This window comes from Ambystoma mexicanum, chromosome 2q, assembly GCF_040938575.1.
Source record: "Ambystoma mexicanum isolate Mex_15411 chromosome 2q, UKY_AmexF1_1, whole genome shotgun sequence".
NCBI classification, from domain to species: Eukaryota; Metazoa; Chordata; class Amphibia; order Caudata; family Ambystomatidae; genus Ambystoma; species Ambystoma mexicanum.
This window is the reverse complement of record NC_090924.1, coordinates 767,265,357-767,286,573: the sequence shown is the minus strand read 5'-3', so window position 1 is coordinate 767,286,573 and position 21,217 is coordinate 767,265,357. Positions and strand designations below refer to the sequence as shown.

At 47.1% G+C, this 21,217-nt stretch overlaps 1 protein-coding gene across 5 annotated transcripts in view; it reads left to right on the top strand.

The window, feature by feature from the left end:
* Positions 1 to 21,217, top strand: part of DIP2C (disco interacting protein 2 homolog C) — a 2,321,522-nt gene that overhangs the window by 315,954 nt on the left and 1,984,351 nt on the right. The gene's annotated exons all lie outside the window — the stretch shown is intronic.

Below are 21,217 nucleotides of genomic sequence, written 5' to 3'. Positions count from 1 at the left end.
GCACAGACGCCGCCAAACGAAATCAGGTATGTGGGAGCGGGAGGGGACCAGAGACTGGGGGAAGATGGCAGTACAGGGGAAGAAGCCTTCACGTTGCTTGGAATGTGGGCTTGGATCGTTGGATTCAGCCCGCGATCCAAGCAACCGGATTGGTTGGCTCCCCCACCCCGGGTGCTGATATTTATCACCAGAACGCTTATAAAGGATAGTGACTATTAAATAGAGATATTATACCCGAAGAATAACACATTCAATATAACTGAAAGAAAACGGTGGTTCGTGTCATTTGTGATCAGTGTAGCATGCTATTTCTTTTTGAGCCACAAAATAGTGTCTGTAACTGTGATGTAAATCTTGACAAATGGAATTGCATATGTGCCATTTTGCTGAAGCAGAACCATACCATTAGCAGAGTTTTAGTACATTGTTAGAAAAAAGTATAGATTTCATGACTTAAGGTATAATTAATGCACACTGCGAGGAAATGCTGCGGGTTTTGGATGTTTACTGGCAGTGGCCTCTCAAGAGGCATTCAGCATCTTATCCAGTTTGCAGCATCCCCACGCCTCGTACACTTAAGCACCCGCAGAAGTGCCGCGGCATTTCCCGCACAAGCCTGACACAGAACTGCGGGCTTGAGTGACGGCCCACTTTCTACAGTGTATTCTTACCTAGGCATGGGAAGTAATGACAAGCTTCGCAATGTTAACCAATGCATGGTGTGAAGCACCCATTGTTTCATTAAATTGTGCCAAACGCAAGGGCAGAATCCCCTTGTTTGAGCGCCAGGAGGAGTAGCATGGAGTCTAAATGACCCCAGCAGCATTTGCCTTTACAGACCTGCTTCGCATAATACTACTATGCTTGCAGCCACATGACCCGAGAGCTGCTATACATTCTCTCCTTATGGGATGCACAGGTTCTATGCTTCGAGTCTTCCAAAGAGTCAGTCTCTTCGAATTACCATTGATATATTATTCCCTGCTTGCGTCCATTACGCATGTCAATAGCACGAATATTCTTGTTGGATATTGTAATAACCTGACCTGTTTGAGGTTATTGAGGACGACTTGTGCAACCTTGGCATGGATCCATCAGTAAGCACCTCTCCTAACCCAAATGAGCATGATCATGGCCTGGGTTGTTAACTTACCTTCGTGCCAGACTCGCACCTTGGCTGGGGCATGAATAAAATGAATTCAAGATGCGATTGTCCTCTTTTTAACATCCCCATTGCCCAAATAGAAGCAAAGAGTTTATTCACCCAAACGTTCGCTGCTCTTGACCATGGCCGTTTCTTATGTACAGAGGCATGCTGCCACATTATCATGGCCAGATTGCGGAGGAATTGTGAAAATTGTACTGAGCATTCTCATTCAGTAGCTGTTTGAAGCATTACACATTTTATGTAAGAATGCCGATGCTAGTAAATATGCGCTTGCGTTATCCTCGAATAGTTCATGCATTGTTGAGCTCGATTAGTAGGTCACAGTTCCAGCTTGACTCAACACAACATAGATCTGTGTTGTAGCTGAATAGTTTGTCTTAGGGGAGTGATGGAACTAGTCAGAGGTTGTAAATACAAGTATTTCTGCTTGTAGATTCGTATGCCATGAGTCTATCACTGAAGACCTACCAGACGAGAGACTGCCTTCTTCCCACAGCTAGATGTGTTCTATGTTAATGTTAAAGGTTTTTGTACCGCATACCGTCACCACTGGAGTGGTCCCCAGGCGTTCTAGAGGATCTAAAAAAGGGTGGATTGGGGGTTGGTAGGGTGTAGTGGGAATAGGACAGTGAGAGTTGTGATGGCCTGTTGGCAGCTTCAGTTCTGCTCGACCCAAAAACCGCACTTAAGCTCAGCAAGTGGTGCAAATTCCCATATACTGTTGTGCCGGGATTATGTTTTTGTCTGTTGTTGCAATGTGGTGAAGTACATGCGGATTGCTGTGCAGAGAAGTGGTTGTGTGAGTTTCTGTATGAGAAGTGTAAAGTTGAGGTTTTAAAGTTGGGTTAGTGGGTTTTCCTTACCTTTTTATCATGGGGGAAAAAGGCCTAAATGCAAGGTACAGCAGTCAGTGGAGATGAATTTAGATAACATTTTCTTGGTTTGCAATGCTAGCAGTATTACAGGTGATTACTGAATTAAGGGGCAGTATTACAGGTGATTACTGAATTAAGGGGCAGTATTACAGGTGATTACTAAATTAAGGGGTAATGTTAATAAGAGTAATTAGATGGGTGGGGTGATTTATTGGGGGCAGTTATTGCCCGATCGTGACGGGCTCCACCTGCAGTGCCCAGTCGTCAATGCAGGGGACAGCCATGGGGTGTGGACCATGTGCCACAAAAAGGCCCTGGAGACGTCCCAGGAGGCCTCTGGTGCTGTTGACGGTTGCACACACTTGCCTCCGGCAGGATCCCAGAGCGGCGCTTGTCTGCTCCAGCCGTTGACTTTTCTGCTCCTTCGTGGCCACTCGTTTGTGCTGCTAGTCTTTGTTAACGGGATTTGCGGTCATTTCCTCTTCACCTCCGCCCAGCTCTGTGATATAACTGACTTCACGTACAGTGAGTCAGCCAAACGTAAGTATAGAATCTTTCTTCCAGGGGGTTTAAAAATAGCTCATTTCTGTCAACTCTCCACTCCCTATTTTCTTTTTTTTCCCTTTCAATGTATTTCTTTGTGTTTAACACATCTGCAATGGTGGGTGTACGGGGAGGATAATTAAAGGGAAGGGTTTGGAAAGATAAACAAAAGATCCATGTCGCACAGAAGAACCACTTTGTCGGAAATCATGGTGCTACAGTGAATGCGTATATTTTTAGAGTTGCACGTGGATTTTTGGGAAGCCTCCTCATCTGACATTACCTTGAGTCTGCCATAATTCTGAAATATATTAAATAGTTATGCTAGGAATCTGTGGCAGTAATTCCGCTGCCTTGCATTGAGTGTGGGCTGTCTATTGGTATGGTCAAAAGCGTGACATCAAAGGAAGCTATATAAGTAATTGCACAGACTTCAGTCATCAAGCCATACCTGCTTTCCTGGAGCTAGAGGGCTAAGTTTCTTGTTCAAAATGTTGCTAAAATTATGATTTTGAAAATAGAAATGCTTTTAAAGAACAAGGATCTCGTACTGTTAAAAACACTTGGCTAAACAAGGGATGCATTTAAGGGCCTCCAATGACTAGTATCTCTCAGGAATACAAATGTACGAGAAACAGATTAACTTGACTCATAGGGCAGATGTGTGGCTTTTTCTACTACCCGTGATGCAGCCCTTTATAACTGTGGAGCAAGCATAGAAATCGACACTCTGGGCCTGCTGAAGATGTCTTGGAGCTCCTGTGAGCGCATTTCAAAATGTTTTGGGGGAGAGAGGGTTTGCCTACAGTTGGGGAAAACCAGACTAAGATACATGTGCCATGCATTGATTAGAATAGATAAAGGAATCAAGAGAGGGGGTGAGTAGCTGCAGATTCACGAGATTCTGCTCAGAACAAAGAAAGGCAGGCAGGCAGCCAGCGGAGAGCTGAAACATTAAATGTACACTGGAAAGCTATTGAGGTCTTAGGTGCTAATGTAGTTGTAACCAGATTCAAAATGCACATGTTGATAAGAACACTGCTGGATACAGAATGCTTGAAGGTGACAACGTCCTGAGGGCACCTGCAAAGGCAATGTGCACAATTAATGTACTGAATTACAGTGCTTGTGAGAAGTCTGCAAACATTGTGGCCAGCAGCTCGGCCTCCATACCCCACTGATGTTATGTTATGCTGATTTATACCGCGCACCGCTACCATTTGCATGGTCCATTCCAACCAAAAGGGTTGAAAGGCCTGTGCACCATTCCTGACATGTTTGATTCCATTCCGGAGGATTAACCTCCGATAGTATGTATCATGCTGGGAGTACCATCCTGGAACTCAGCTCGTCCTATAAGAGAAGATCTGTGTAGTGTTGTCAGACTTTTGGTAATGTGTCGTCTCCCAGGTGGGACCTTCAGTGAGGTTGTTGTGATGCAATGCAGTTCTCTACATATTAAAAGGCTGTTGCCTGTAACACAGAGTCCTTTCCCGTTAGCATACATTGGGGTCCGTGGCACAGTACATTGAGTCTTCTGCCTTCTCCATAATTTACTTCAAGATGTGAATGTGAGCACACTACTTTAAGTACTTTAAGACTAGCATATGGGCCTGGCCAAAGAGAGTTGCCATTCAGGCCCACAATGGGAGAGTGGTCTGTTACCAGTAAATTGGAAGTCTAGATTGTAGACCATGGAATGCATGAAACGGTTGGACAGCTGTGAAAAATCACCCATTGTGGGTGTCTCACACTCAGGATTGCTGTGGTTCATCTAGCAACAGTGTGCCCTCGTCAATAGCGAAAGGCTTGCTAGCAAACATTACTTTTCAAGAAGGTGACTGTTGGTTTTGGAGTCTGAGCAAGCAGGACTTGTCAATAGGACACTAGCACAGGCTAGCACTTTTCCTCAGTCTCCAGGAAGTTGGTTCAAGCGTGCCTGGTACAGCAGGACTGAGCCCATCGACTCTCCTCACTGGATCCAACATGGCATGTTTGACTGAGCTACTATAGTGGGCTACTAATTAGGCCAGGTGACCAATCGACACTCGCACACCCTTGGCCTCTTCCGGACTAAGACGAGTGGAGATTCACTATGATGCCAGCCCATTTTAGCTGGATATAGAGATTGGACCAATGCTGCAACACACAGGGTGGTGGAAGGGCCAACATTACCATATCAAGTTGTTAAATGGTGCATCATGCTGAATTCCCCCAACTTCAAAATCACTGTAATAGGTGGTATTACCCAATTGAATGGTACTTGATTCATCAACATCGGGAAAATAGAACGGCTGCGTCGGCACTGCTGGAATTCAAACCTGTGTCCTGCAGCTGAGCACAGATGTCTGGGAGAGAGCTCAAGTGGCTGATTTTGCTTCCTACCATGCTCGGTGCTGATACTTTGTTGAAAAGTTAAAGCAAATGGGGCACTTAACAATGTTTATCTAAGCTGGAACCACCTGCACATCTATGTTCTACAGCAGGGACAGAGAGACTCTGTATATTTGCTAGTAGATAACCAGCCACATTTATGGAAGCAAGTGCTACACCGCTTCAAAAAGCTATACGGATTTGACTGCAAATTTGCAAAGAAACTTGAAGTGGTACTACGAAATGGATAGTAGCAAGTGAGAACGAAGCCCACCACCTTTAATACCCAAGGAATCATGACGAACCAAGCCACTGCACAAGAAACTGTGCATAGGAGCAGGCGTGGTCTGAAGCTCGTCATAGCTGGAAGCCAAGTAGGAACTGAGGAGCGTCAGATCTTCAAGGCGTGACACTGGCTGCATGCTGGGCAGAGTTATGTGAGGATTTGTTCCACCCTCCGCTGCCATTTGCATGGTCTCGGGGCGCTCTGGTGGAAATGCATTATATTGGATTTTGCGTTTATGACCTGTTCATTTCAGCATCTGCCTCTACAGGGAAATATGCAAGATTCCAGGATCAATGCAAAGGTTTTCACTGGAAGAACGATCATTTGTGGATTGCAAAAAATCTACTACTGACATAAGCAAATATTGCCAAAAGTGTAGGAATGGCCAATTTCTCTGAAATGTCTCCACACATGTTAAGTGTCTGTATCTAGGCCATTGGCCCTTGAACGGGGGGGCGTTTGCTTTTCAATGTGTGCCTACTTCTAAGTAAAATTAACAACAAAGTAAGAAAAACCTTTATTCAACTAACACTCTAAGTGGTTTCAACCCAGCATTCCACCTAAATCAATGCCTAGCGTGTGATGCACAGCTGGAACCCTTAATTATATATTTGTGTCTAGAAGTTCTTTTATTTCTGAATGATGTACCCTTATATCACACCCCTCTTTGAATCCCCCCGGTCTCACTGAACCTATAAGAAGGTTGTTTTGCAAAGTTAAAAGTTTTATTTTATGGATTTGAACAAGATATGTATCACACTTTTATGAATTTGAACAATATCTAGATATCACACTATTAATATTTATACAATGATCACCAATGGGTGATATTACAATCAACAATCTTTTTAATCAGTAGGAGTATGGATGAGAAGAATAATGTAGCATAGAATAAAACCTTGTGTGGGTTCAGTCAAATGCAATGTAATCACTCTTTCCCCCTGATACTACTCAATCCCCCTTAATATGCAATATGGAGATGGAAGGAGAGAAAACAGGTTTCAGGAATATACAATCTCAACCAATACAGTTTCAATCCCAGTTCCCCCCAGCAAGCATAGAGAGAAACGGGAATGATTTCAAAACAGGTTGAATGCTTTTAAATGTGGCTTGTAATGAATGGGAAAAACACTGAAAAATGAATGTAATCCTCTAAATTGGATTCAAAACTAGTGGGAGTCGCTTTGGATAGATTCAGGTAAACACTAGCACTGACGATTGAATAACTAGCAGATTGGAAACTGAATTCTGAGGTCAGATGCAAAGAATAGCTATTTTACACGTGTTGAAATTGAGCCAAATGCAAATCCGCTGCAAACTTTTCAGCGCGCGAGAAACGCAATTGCGGCAAAACTATAAGGAGTCGGAAGTTTTGGAGTTTTGGGTTTATTTGAATGCTGAGGATGTTAGCTTCAATCTGACATTTAAATGTAATTTCTAGCATGTACGGTTCAGAAGTTATGAAGGTTTTAGTAAAGGTTGATTTTTTTCAAAAAGAGTCAAGATTTTCAAATGAAAGATGCGCTTTTGAATCTACAAACAGATTTTCTTTACACTTAAGGAGGCTATGAAGATGCAAGATACCCAACGGGACAGCCACCCGAACAGCGGCGCCTCTGCTCTGACTTTTGCCCACCAAGACACTTGTATGTCTTCAGCAAATATATTAGCGCAAAGATGAATTTATCACTACAATTAACAAAGGACTATATGGATGAGGGAAAGATTCAGAAAAGACAAAAGAGATTCTACAATGCAGTTATGGATATGCTAGAATGGTTTTGGATTGGATTACTTAAAGCTAAGAGATTGGCTATGGACAATTCTGTGCTAGATACTCACAACTATGGTTTGGAATAGGCCCGTCAAAGATCTGGTCAAAGGTTTTGGACTGGAATTCTGCTAGCCCACCGGACAGGACTCAGGCACCCGGTTCTACACTCAGCACGGCACTGGGTCTCTGCACGGCCTCTGAACTGGATCTGACGGGTTGGTTCTGGGTTACAGCTATCTGGTTACAGCTTTGCTCTACTGGTTTGGATCTCTGGGATCTGGCAAGAGTTCTTGGCAAGAAGCAGAAACAGCACAGCCAGGCTGTTCAATTTTTGGTGTGCCCCTTGGAAGTCTGGGGGTAAAATCAGTTTGCAAGATTTTAAAGGCCAAGCTGAGAAAGGTTCAGCTTTGGAATTGGGCCTTCTGCTTTCAGAGTTCTGGAGTCTTGGATCTGGGTTCTCCTGCAGAGCGCTTCACCAGTAAATCAGTTGATGGGTGAATCTGTGCGTCTCCCTAGGTCCTAAACTGTCCATATTTATGTATTTCCCAAAGGAGTGTGTAAGCTGAATTATACTATGCACACCCTCTAGGTAGTCCATTGGTTAGGGTCTTCCCTCTCCCTTGATTGGAGAAGCAACCAGAGTGTCATCATGACGCTCTGTTTTATGATCCAGGAGAAACCTCCCATTTGTTCTGGCACAAGAAATCTACTTTTCATACAAGACACATTTATAATTTTACCAACTTAATATCAATGGCATATTTATATCACATATTTTGTGGAGCAAGTATTTATCCAATCCCCTTCGCTGTGAGAGCTTGGGTCTGGAGTTGGCAATTTTTCACACTTTTGTCCGGGACACAATTGTCCGATTTGTCCACAATTTTATGCATATGTGCGCATGATATCTGGGCATAATCCTATGAAGATTCATACTTCTGGCATCAACACAATTGCTACAAACCCACAATTTCTGCAGTTAGGTCGCTGAACATAGCACAGAGTTCTGAGTACTTTTAAAACATGACCAGAATTTTCATATTAACAATACTGTAATTTTACATTTTTTACAATTTCGCACAATTCTGTGTTAGTCCTTTTCAAAATATACTTTTCTGTGCTTTCAGAATAAACAAAACTGTCTGTCCCCGCCCCCAAAGTTTCAGGTGGCTGAAAAGCAATCCCTGCCTCCTTCCTCTGGCAGGGGCTACTGTTGACACTTGAATGTGCATACTCTTTCAGCCCAGGAAGTCCTTTGTCTCACTCCCAGGAGCAGCAGCCAGTGCCCCTCCCCTCTTAACACCTGAATGTGAGCTCCTGCCCTGTTGGTGGGAAGCAGAAGGGTGGTGTGTTTCCCAGTGGGGGAGTTTTCTTTGAAGTTTTGCTGAATCAGGTTACTTTAGAGTAAATAGTTACATTGGTCTTTGTTGAAATTAAAGTTACAATTTTTAAAACAGGCAAACAAATCTCTAATTCCAGTCTTTTTAAAACACAGAGATTAAATAGTTCCAACCTATATTGCTTTTGATGGCAAGTCACTTAATTTCAACCATGTGATTCTAACTGCACAAGTTAAGCTGCCAATGTAATTAACTGACAGCTTTCCTACAGACAGCCGACGGTACTGCGCCCATATTTTACAGATTTTCACAGACAAGTACACTTTTTAATGTGGATATTCTTATGATGGATTCTGCTTCTCCTGACAGTGTGTGCTTCTGTTAATTCTTTAAACGAAGTGATGGGTAACACCCAGCAAGGATGTTGGACATTTTCTGATGTTTTTGAACCATTATTTTGCAATTTCAGCAGCCAAGGAAAAAGGGGATTTCATAGCACCTTTGGGTTTCCTTGCAAGAATCACTGCCTTTCATGAAGTTTCCATTTGCACTCTGTGGGCACCCCATTGACAGGTTTTGGTAGTGTGGTCTCCGGTTCCACCACTGACACAGGCAAAATGGATTGGCGGCCTATTTTTCAGGTTTCCCTGCGCACTTCTCAGAGAGTTTTAGCGCATAGAGCTTTTTGGCGGCCATCCTGTTGTTTCTGATGCAAACAGTGATGTTGCAGGGCAGAGCCTAGTGGGTCAGAACATCCCACAACTCTCCAGAAAACGAAATGGCGAGTAGCAGTATAGAGTTCTACCCCTTGATGCCACCTCTACTGTTCTACAGATGTAGCCAGTTCCACAAAGGGGAGCTTTTCAATGGTAGGGCTTTCAAGACATCAATACAACTATTCGCTTGCAGTAATTACTCGATTCAAAGAAAATAGTATTACTGCAAAAATGTTATTACAAATATATTTTTGCATCATTAAAAAGCATTAGTAGAGAATAGGAACTCTTCATACTGTAAAATTCCCTTTTCCTCCTGATTTCTGAAAGTAGTAAGTAAAATACTCCCGCTAGAAAATCTGACCTGGAGCTCTGCATTTGTGTTTTGTGATGGAAACGGGCAATCTCCAGCCAAAATCCATAGTAACCCAACAGCAGCTATGTTGCTGCACTGTAAGTAGACTGCTGCGCTCACTGGGGCCCATTCTCAAAGGGGGATTATCCAGAACCGCTCCAGTGACAGGCCTACTTTCTCTGCCTGAAAAAGCTACAAATTCCTGCTGGTTTTGAGACCAGCTAAATTGATTGATTTTCCAGAGAATACCCCCCAAATAAATTCCTAACTTGTACCATTGCCAATTATGTTTGTACACAATTGTGTAAAAGCAATATTTCATAGTATGCACAGTTTGCTGACCTGTAATTAGGGTTACCGGACGTCCCAGTTTTGCTGTAACTGTCCCGGAATTAGGGCCTATGTCGCCCTTTTTAAATTCAAACTCCTCCACCCCCGGTTTTGTGAAAAGGCAGGGTGTCCATTGGCAGAATCACGGGTGTCACTTTAAAAGCTCATTTTCATTAAGCTGTCCAGAGACGGCCTCAAATTCACAACCTTTTGGTTAGCAGAAACATTGAGTGATCGTGCCTCAGAGACTTGTATGAAAGGGCTTCATTAGCAAGACCTCAAATGGTAATCGGAGAAAAAGTTTCTTTCCAGATGAGTGACTGGACCCAAATCCACTTCCCCCGTCCCCTCATCCCACTACTGATGGGTATTCAAGTTAGTCCCTTTCAAATTGAAGTCCTATTTTTATGTTGATGCGTTGTCCTGAATTTTTATTTTTAAAATCTGGTTACCCTATAATCTGTGGATGAACATTACACGTTTCTTTAGAGAGCTGTGTCCACTGCGGGGAAATTCCCTGATTCAGGCAGTCGGAGCATGCTAGACTTACTGGAAGATTTAGCTGGACTTCTGGAATGTATGCCCACGTTAGGAAGACACAAATGGGACAGACCATCATCGCTTGTGGACTTGAACATGGTCTTTGCAAAGGGGGAGAAGGTGCTGTTGTGAACATGGTTGTGTTTCTGAAGGGGCATATCTGACTAACTAGCGTGTTGTGAAAGCACATCACACAGGGGTCTCATTGAGTACACTGGCTAATATGAGCGCTACGGGTGTTTGGTGTAGCCAGCGATGGTCAGTGGGCCGGATTTTCCATAGGTGTCTCCCTGTATTCGGGAACACCATTTACACCCAGCATGGGTTTTATGGTTTTTAGCTGGCTTTACTTGCCGAAGCTAGGAAACGAACGCACGTCCTTGAGGACAAAATTCGAAAGACCTGCACACTAGACCACTTGAATGACTGGTCAGGATAAATGTGAATATTGTTACTAGGGTTGCACTCCGTAGAAAATATGTAAGCGAGCTTTGTAGTTAAAATCACCTTTTGTACTTTGCTTGCAACATCATAGGAAACACGCCTCTCTTTTGTTATTTTGTAGGTGTTAATTAATTCACCTGAAATAGAAATGCTTTATTGTGGAGCCTTAGAAAACCTCCCGTGGGGGGGGGCGCTGTTGTGCGGCAATCAAGATGGCCGCCTAACTTTCGAGCTCCGGACCAGCAGAGCGCTCGATCCTGCTTTGCTCTGCCCGACGCCACTTGAAGTCCTGCTATCTTCGCCCGATCCTTCGGGAGCCCCGCTGCCGCGGCTGGGTGCAGCCTGGTACCGCTGTGAGCCCCGAAGACGGGGCTGTGTCTCTCTCTCTCTCTCTCCTGCGGCTACGGCCTCCCGCCCTCCCCGCCCCGCGGCTCCGGCGGCGTCGGTCCTCCTCTGACCTGAGGCCGCGGCGCTGCGGGCCGCGCTGGGGGAGGGGCGCCCGCCCGGCGAGGCGCGCCGGATCACTGCAGCCGGCCGGGCCTCTCCTCATCCCTCGGCGCCGTTCGGCCGGGACCTCAGCTGACTACTGGCCTCTTCTTCTTCCTGGTGCGGCTTGCTGGTGCTGACCGGCCCTTGGTCCTTGCCCCGAGGGGCCCCATCGACTCCGGAGCACCTTAGAGGTAGGGGGCACGCGGGGGGGGGGGACTGTGCCGGGCTGCTGTGGCCCCGGCTTGATCGCTTGCGCCCATTCCACCCTCCGGGTGTCCCCCCTGTGGTGGGGCTGGCGGCGCTGCTGGCCTGGTGCGGCGCGGACCCCCCCACCCCCCTGCCTCTCTTCCGACGCCGCTGACTTCTGCTGGAGACCTGCTGGGCTGACCTGGACACTGTGACCCGCTGGGCCGCGCTTCATTTCCCCTTGGGCTGCCTGTGCCCTGGGACTGCGGAGCTGGGGTACAGACCACGCAATTGCCCCCACAGGATTCTCTGGAGCTGCGCACCTGCCACTGTGTACCATACCGCCTGGGCGCACTCGGGCCTATTACACCAATCTCGGTGACATCTACCCTCCAGCTCTAGAGGGATCATAACTTCTTCTTCTCTTCACCCCTCCGGACTCCGGGTGAGCCCACTGATTGCTCCTCGCCTACATTGCCCTGGTACACGCATTGGCCCCGGTGTCCCGGAGGACGTTCTTCGGCACTAGTATCTAGCTCTCAGTTCGCCCCCTTCTCCCTCCCTGATTCGCGTAACGGCCGGGATGACCAAGGGGGGCGCGAGGAAGCAGAGCTCCATCAATATGTTTGCGAAGGCTGCGGGGAAACCACCTGAGGAAGCCACCGAGCGGGCCTCTACCGCCCCCCCCCCGATGCAACCCCGGAATACCGTAATATGATGGATTTCATACGTGAGGGTTTCACTGCTCTTCACTCTAAACTAGACGATATGAACGGCACCATATCTTCTATTAAGGCCCATATTGAGAGGACGGACAGCCGTGTATTGGAGGTCCAGACGCGGGTCGGCTCTGCGGAGGATGCGCTGGGGGCTCTGCGCACCGAGGTCGTCGCTCTCTCCAACCGAGTCCTCGAGGTGGAAAAGAAAAATGAAGATTTGGAATCCCGCTCGAGGCGCAATAACCTCCGCATCATCGGGGTCCCCGAGGATGAAATTCACGAGCCAATGGAGGACTTTGTTCAGCGCACACTTCTGTCGCTCCTTGGCGAGCCCGAGCTCTCTCCACACTTCGCAGTTGAACGGGCACATCGCGCCCTGGTGGCGAAACCTAGGCCTGGTGCCCCTCCTCGGCCCATCAATGCCCGTGTATTAAACTACCGTGACGCCCTCCTCAGGGCTGCAAGACTCAAAGGTGAGCTACTTCTGGGCGGTGCAAGGATCCATCTGTACCCCGACTTCTCAACGGCGGTCCAGCGGGAACGCAAGACCTTCCAGGCAGTGAAACGCAGGCTACGAGACCACTCGATCAAATATGCTATGCTTTATCCCGCCAAGCTTCGCATAGAGCACGCCAATCAGGTGTTGTTCTTCACGATTCCAGAGGAGGCCTCCAAATTCATTGATGAACACTTCCCTGGCTGATCCCTCTCCCCTCTCCCCTGATCTCGGTACAGCGGTGATCCTTGGTCCCCGACGGGAGGCGCATAGTTCCTCCCGCCCCTCCTGTATTGGGGCCACGGCGATCCTCCATCCCGCAATCTGCTTGCTCAGTTCAACCAGCAGGATCCGCCCGTATTGTTTCTGGCGAGAACTTTGCTCAATCTACATTCCTCCTCCATCACGGGCTTCACATGTACTATTTGCTCTGCTGCAACCCGGAGCGATACGGCCAGTTGGTCCTTCAGACCCCCAGGCGATGATGCCTCTGCTTTGGTTTTGTTTACAAGGGAATGGGCTGGTCATCCCTCTGTTTGGGAGGGGGGTGTGGGTGGGGGTGGGTTATGTTGGGGTTTTTGTTATTGGAAAATTAGCGCTGGCAGCGAAGGCGGACTGTGCTGAGGCACCTTGGAACTGTTGTCGTAGGACTGCTAATTTGACCCCCCGGTCACTGACATTCTGCTTTATTTCAAACACCGACACACTGTGATTGAGAGTGCCCTGACCTTTATGAGCTGGAACGTACGGGGACTGGGGAACTATAGAAAGATGAGACAACTCCAGCTGCAGGCCGAGCGCCATGGATCCAAGATTCTCTTCCTTCAAGAGACTCATGCCCGTTCTGTACACTGCATGCGTTTCGCCAAGTCTTGGGGTCCCCATAGGTTTTTCACTGATTATTCTTCCCAGAGCCGGGGAGTCATGACCCTCATCCATAGGAGCCTTCAATTCTCCCTCATCTCCTCGACAATCGATCCCCAGGGTAGTTATGTATTGCTTCATGCCATCCTGCACCACAAGGAAGTGATTCTCCTGAGCATCTATGGCCCTAACCTTGATGACCCGGAATTTTATGTGCAGGTCACCTCCCTTCTAGATGGTTTCCCCCTTATTCCAATCCTCTGGGGTAGGGACTTCAACACGATCTTCGACGTAGCTCTGGATAGATCAGGCTCCAGGCCCCGCCACCTCTCCAGGGCGGCTTATGCCGCACTGTCCTCCCTTCCCCGTCTGGCCATGGTGGACGCGTGGAGGTTCTTCTACCCGGACTCCAGCATCTACTCCTTTTACTCCTCTGTTCACGACTCCTATTCTCGTATCGATAGGTGGGTGATTTCTAACGTACTGGTCAAGAGTGTAACACAGCTAATGATCCTTCCGAGAACCCTTTCTGACCACTCTCCTGTCACCATTACAGTAGATTGGGGCCCCGATCCCGGCCGCACCCGACACTGGAAACTGAAACCCCTTTCCCTACTGGACCCGGAGTTCTGCTCCGAGCTTGAGTTGTCGATTGAGGAGTTCTTCGAGACCAACACGGGCTCGGTAACGTCCCATGCCACCTTATGGGAGTCATTCAAGGCTTACATTAGAGGGATTGCACTGTCCAAGGAGAATTGGGTTCTTAAATCGATCCGCAGGGACCTCGTCTCCAGCGAATCAAGACTTTCGTCTCTGGAGGCAACATGCTCACTACACTCTACCCCTGGTAACCTCGCTAACATCGGGGAGGAACTGGACAAATTCCGCTCCCTTGCGGACCGCGAGCAGAGGTTCCTCGATAACCCTGGCATGGCGAGGAGGTATGGAGAGGGGGAGCGCCCCGGCTGCTTTCTAGCTAGGTTGATCCGGCACGAGACGGGATCCCCGCACATTCTCGGGGTTGAGAGATCTGATGGCTCTATGGCGGTCTCTTCACAGGAGGTCAATAGGGAATTTTTCACCTTCTACGAATCCCTGTATTCCAACGCTGATGAGGTCTCGTTGGCGGAGATTGACTCCTTTCTCGAGGCCCTCCCTCTATCTACTCTGTCTCCGGAGACCGCGGGTTCCCTTGACTCCCCACTCACACGGGAGGAGCTGTCGGCCGCAATTGATTCCCTATCCTCGGGCCGCACACCTGGCTCGGACGGTATCCCAGTCGAGTTCTATAAACGCTTCAAATCACAACTGCTCCCTCACTTGCTGGATCTCTGGGAGGAGTCCGTTGAGGCTGGAGTGCTCCCTCCTTCTCTCCGAGAAGCCACGATCGCAGTACTACTTAAATCCGGCAAACCCCCTTCGCAGTGCGGTTCGTATCGCCCACTATCTCTCATAAACTGCGATGTCAAGATATTTGCCAAGGCCCTGGCTCTCCGGCTGGCTCCCTTCTTACCATCTATTATCCACCCGGACCAGGCCGGTTTTATCCCGGGTCGCTCTACCTCCCTGAATTTGAGGCGGCTATTCAACATTATTGATAGAATCAGTCCCGACACACACGCTGTAGCTGTTGCCCTTGACATGCAGAAGGCATTTGACTCGGTTTCATGGAGGTATCTGTGGCGGGTCCTCGAGTGCTGTAAATTCGGCCCCTCTTTTAGTTCCTGGGTCAGACTGCTTTACTCTGAGCCGGTTGCCAGGGTTAGCACTGGTGACCGCTACTCTCCCCTTTTCAAGATCGCCAGGGGAACGAGACAGGGGTGCCCCTTCTCTCCTCTGGTCTTTGCGATAGCAATCGAGCCTTTCGCCGACATGCTCCGCCAACTCCATGCTCACAGGGGTCTCCGCTCCACGGGGCACACGGACATAGTGTCCCTCTATGCAGATGACGCGTTGCTGTTTGTACGCTCTCCTTCGACCAACTTACCCCCTATACTGGCGGACATTATCCGCTTCGGCCAAGTCTCGGGCCTTAAAGTGAATTGCTCGAAATCCACTCTCTTTCCACTCACGGAATGTACCTCCCCCCCTCCCGACTCCTTCGGTTTCACATGGGCCCAAAACACATTTACCTACCTTGGGACGGTGGTGGCTTGCCAACGCGAGCTGACCTTCCATGAAAACTATCAGGAATATCTCACACACTTGACGGCTAAGATCCGGGTCTGGGACAAGCTCCCAATATCTCTGGCTGGCAGAATTGGTCTGCTGAAGATGGTGGTATTGCCCCAGCTGCTCTATAGGTTCTCTAACGTTCCCTTATGGCCGGGAGCAGGCTTCTTTCGCGACTTGACCCGCACCGTGAACTCCTTTCTCTGGCACTCGGGCGCGGTCCGCCTTAAAATCGACACCCTCTCCACTCCCATGTCTTACGGGGGCTTCGGTGCCCCTAACTTTCTTAAATACTGGCTGGCGTCACAAATCCAATATACCTCCTATTGGTTCGACACCGCGGATCCTGCCCCGCACGTCCGACTTGAGAGGCTTGCAGTGATTGACCGAGACATCCGCTCCCTGGTGTTGCAACCCGCCCCCTTGGCTCGGGACTCGCAGAATCCAGTCGCCTGCACAGCCGCTGCACTAGCAAAAATGTGGAATCTGTTGGGGATTACCTATGCCTTCCATGGCAATCTTCCACTTTGGAATTTTCTCCCTGGGGTCCCGCGGGTTCCATTGGGTGCGGCGCGCCGATGGGCAGACGCGGGCTTCCAGCTGTTACGCGACGTGTTTGACCAGGGTATATTCGTCGAGTGGCCCGATCTCCCCTTATCTCTGAGAAGAGACCGGAGTGTATGGCTTCAATACGCATCCCTCCGAAAGACCCTTAAACGACATTACCAAACATTCCCGGCATTACCGCCTGACGACCCCGCAATTGAGGAGCTCACCTCCCCCAGCCCTATGAGGGGTAAGATCTCTAGGTTATATACCATGCTGCAGTCCAGATCGATCCCAGACTTTGCTAAACTGAAACGCGCTTGGGAGGCGGACCTCGGGGTTGAGATGTCCGATGACCGCTGGACCCACCTATGCGAACGCACGCAACGGGTCTCCCTCAACTCCCGGTTCAAACTTATCCAATTCAAAGTGCTTCACAGATTCCACCATACCCCGATCAGACTACACCGTATGTCCATCGACCATCCTGCCAGCTGCCCCAGATGCGGTCAGGATGAGGCCGACTACATCCATATGATCTGGTCCTGCCCCCGCCTCGCTCAGTTCTGGGAGGCCGTTTGCTCGACGATGTCCGCTGTAATTGACCACCCCATTGCTCTCTCCCCGCTGGTATGTCTCTTTCACGATCTCCCAGGCCTCCCCCGAGATTCCAAGAAACTAGCTGGTCTTTGCCTAGTTCTCGCGGTGCGCTCTATCTTGCTCTGTTGGCTTCGCCCCTCACCTCCCACACATGCCCAATGGCTGAGAGCGGTCACGTGGGCCTCTGATACGGAAGAGACCTGGTCCCACCTACAACCCATGCATTCCGGACCTAGAAACATTTGGCTCAGGTTCCGCTCATATATGTCTGACCTAGTCGAGACTCAGAACACCCCCACCTCCCCCGTTTCCCCCCACCAGCCTGGGTCCTCGGCCCTGTCATAGCTCCCTGATGTCCCTTTTCACGATGTGACTGTATTTTGCTCTTCGATTGCTCATTATGTGTAGTAGCTCCTGCATACCTACGCTATGTACACTATTCTTTTACACTGTTTCTGCCTGATGCTGTTCGCCTGTGTTTTGCTGCCACGCTTATAATAAAAAGAAGTTTAAAAAAAAAAAAAAGAAAACCTCCCGTGTGCGTTCCCCCACCGCCACCGCGCCGTCGCACCCCACAGTTAATAATTTCCATTTCCAGCACTAGGTGTAGCTACCCTCCTCACACGCGGATGCTTGAAACACCATGAATGTAGGCTAAATACAGTGAAAGGGGGTGCAGACTTGCAAGAACATATGAAGATGCAATTTATGGGAAGCTTTTTTTTTCCAGGCCTTGCTGGGCCTTTGAAATGAAGCCAAGACATTCAAAGTCACCGCATAAATCAGGAACAAGCCCCGTGGCTGCAGTCCATGAAAGGAAGGGGGAAAACGCGTCCATATAAAACGTTGGACAGGCAGCGAGAAAAGATCACGTGGTTCTTTGCTGTTGAGATCCCTTTTAAGTTTTAACTAGTCCAGAATTTGGTAGTAACACGTGCAGCCTCCATCTGCTACCCTTTTTGGTTTTCGTTGCTGTCCTGGATAAAGAATTACTTGCTTTTTTGTCATGTGTCCTGTGCAGAAGTATTCAACAACAAAGTAAGAGGATAATATTCCTACTTCATTAATACGGAAGAGCAAAGTGTTGGAAGGAATAGTCTTCCCAGATGGTGGCAGTGTTATCCCAGTGGAACCTCTTTGACTGATATATAAACTAAAGTATATGTACCTAGGTACAGGGCCGTTGTTGCAATGGGTCGAAATCCTCACAAATGACTCAACGTTTACAGGCTCAGCCTGTGGAGATCAAATGTGTATTAGAACTAAGTCAATGTTAATATCCACCATTAATCTCACAAAAAACCTATTCATCAGTTGTCTCAGCTTTCTCGCATCAATTTTTGTGACATGAAAATGCAACTGAATTATTTCATACAATAGTAGATAAAAGGGGGGCTATGCAGTCCAGCTCTGGTGTGCGCATTTAGAAAAACAAAAACATGTCTTTCTGTGGCGCTTTTTCTCTGCCTTCTTAGCACTGTAATAGGAGTTAATCCCCAATTTAATTTTGCTCTATTTATGGACCTTGGAAGTATGTGTCAGCGCTGACAGGCTTCTTATCTCTAGACCGCAGTATTACACAGATTTTTTGCATGATCGCTTAACTTGATGAGCGTTTTTCCTGACTATTTTGCGCACAACGACGTGGAATTTTCTGACAGTTCTTGATGGTTTTTTGGGTGTGGGTAAAAGTGATTGCAAACAGAACTTCATATGAATCCCTTTAATCTAGTTATTCAAACTATCTATTATGAATAGAGCCAGTGTGTTAAGCCACATGTATCCTATATAATTGAACAACCAGGTAACACAAATAGTCTGATACACAAGTCATTTAATTACACATTGTAAACAAATGAAATGTGTGTATATTTCTAAACATTTCCACAGGCATCGATTAGTTGCTAAGGTGATGTCATGCCAACTAAAGAGGAGAATTACCTGGATGCATGATGGGCATCTGAACATGATAAATGGACTTGTATCCTCCCTCCCAAAAGCGACACCATTTGGAACCACAGCCCTTTAGTTCAGCTTGCCTCGATACTTGTAGACTGCATTCTACAATAAGTGTATATAGGATTTTAAGGATTTTATGTTGCGCTAAATATCTTGCTGTCTTGAAGGACACTGTGGAAATGTTTTGAAATATACAGACACGCTTCCTCTTTTTTACAAGGAGTAGTAAAAGGGGTTGCATATCAGACTATTAGTTTTGGTGGTGTCTGAAGCTTGCTGGCAACTCTCGTTAAACTGTAAAATGGGTAAAATGGCAGATGTTGATGTTAAACCTGATATGTACATCTCCATTTTAGATAACCATAGTATTTGTCTCTGGAGGATAGCTCAGGAGTAACATGCTCGCCTTGGACTCAAGACAACAAGGAGCAACAGAGGTTCGATCCCCAGGTCCGTGCTTCGAAACCTCTGGGTATTAAGTGCGTAATAAATAACCAATCATAATCATACCATATGTGAGGAGAACTCCAGCATTCAGTGTATTTTGGAGGAGTATATAAATATCAAAAATAACTTAATTCCATTGATTTCGGCTTTCATGTGTTACAATAAAAAGAGAACCCCAGGTAAGGCTGAGTGGTGCGATAGGGCCTGCCTAAGGGCTAAAAGGGATATTGAACTCTGTGTAAACTGCCCTTTAGGGGTAGATAAAACCACTTTTCGGTTGCTTAGAGCTAGATACAAAGGGCTCATCTCGAAAAAGCAACAATTTTCTAATGAAAAGTGGCATTTACTATTTAGGGCGCTGCAAACGGGAGACGTTTGTCTTTTTTGGAAAATGGTTTCAGACAAAAACGTGAATCGGGATACTGAAATTCATTGTTGATTAGCGTAAATGCCTGGTGGTGTCATTTCTCAAGTATACATCAGGGTTTTTCTTCCTTTGTGCTCAGTTCGGATGTCTTTAGCTCCTCCTCTTCTACTAATTTGTGTTTTTCAACCAGGGAAGTGGTAGCTGCCCTTAGTTCTTTGAAAAATGGCAAGCTTGCTGGCCTGGGTTTAATCCCTAGAGATCTTTTAAAAGATGAGGTGGTAATTTGGGCTGCGGTGCTATTTAAGATAATGAATGCTATTTTGAGTAGTGGTGAGATTCCCGAGGCTTGGCGTATGGCAACAATTTTGCCAGTCTATAAAAAGGGAGCTAAGTATGTACCAGTTTACTATCGACCCATCTCTCTTTTGGATAGTGTTGGCAGACCTTTTGGGAAATTCATCCTTACTTTGCTGCAGGATTGGGTTGATCGCGAAAATATTATCAGCCATCTCCAGGCTGGATTTAGGGCTAACTGGGGCACAATTGATCAATGTTTTATACTCTCCCTCTCATTCAAAAGTATACAATGTTAAAGAAAATGCACCTATATGTGGTCTTTCGAGACTTAAAAACTGCTTTCGATTCAGTTTCTAGAGAAACCCTGTGACAGATTGTTAGATCGCAATGCCCCTATGGAACTGTTCTCTATAATACGCTCTTCGTGTACTGCTAATAAAGCTAAAGTTCGTTTTGGGCCAGGTGACGAGCTGACTAAATCCTTTGATATGAATATTGGTGTTAGATAGTGCTGTACCCTGGAACCCCTTTTATTCAATATTTACATCCAGGAGATCATTGATGCTTTATCAGGTGAGTGTCGGGACTGTCCAAGCATGGCTGCGGACAAATATCCCACTTTATTTTATGCGGTCAATGTCTCCTTACTAGCCACTACCACGCAGGGACTAAGAAAGGCTACATCTATTTTCTCTACTAAATGTAACTTTCTGCCCTTTGCCCATACCTCTCCTCCATCCACCACCACAACACTGTTCCTTAACGCTGCAATCATTTTGGGTCACAAAAAATGTGATCTTTAAACATGTGAGCCCATACCTGGATTTTTGATTAAAACCCAATCTCCAACAGCCCACTCATGCTTGTTAATATTGAAATTTTAATCAAACACACTTTTATAGTGGCGCTGTGCTTCTTCCACCATCTTCATCACCTCTTCACGATTCACATTCACATTGCATGCCCACCCCATTCATCCTGGACACAATTCCGTCCCTGGTTGGCGTCCCTTCAACGAGACAAAAGGAGATACTTTAACAGAGTGAGGTGTGATGCAGTAACTCCATACCATTTGTTTCAAAACCATACTCCACAGCAATCCCGAACACATGGCCATTTGGATGCCACCCTTGAGAAATCTGTTGACAAGTTCCACCAGACCATGTGCCCTACGGTGCTATAAGGCCATGCGTGTGTGCTTTATTCGAACTGTAACAAAAACGTTCTCATGACCTCTGAGCAAAACTGAACGCCATTATCGGTCACTGTTTCTGTACGAAACCACTCACGATAAAAATGACACTAGCTCCGCAGTGGTTGCCTCTCTTACT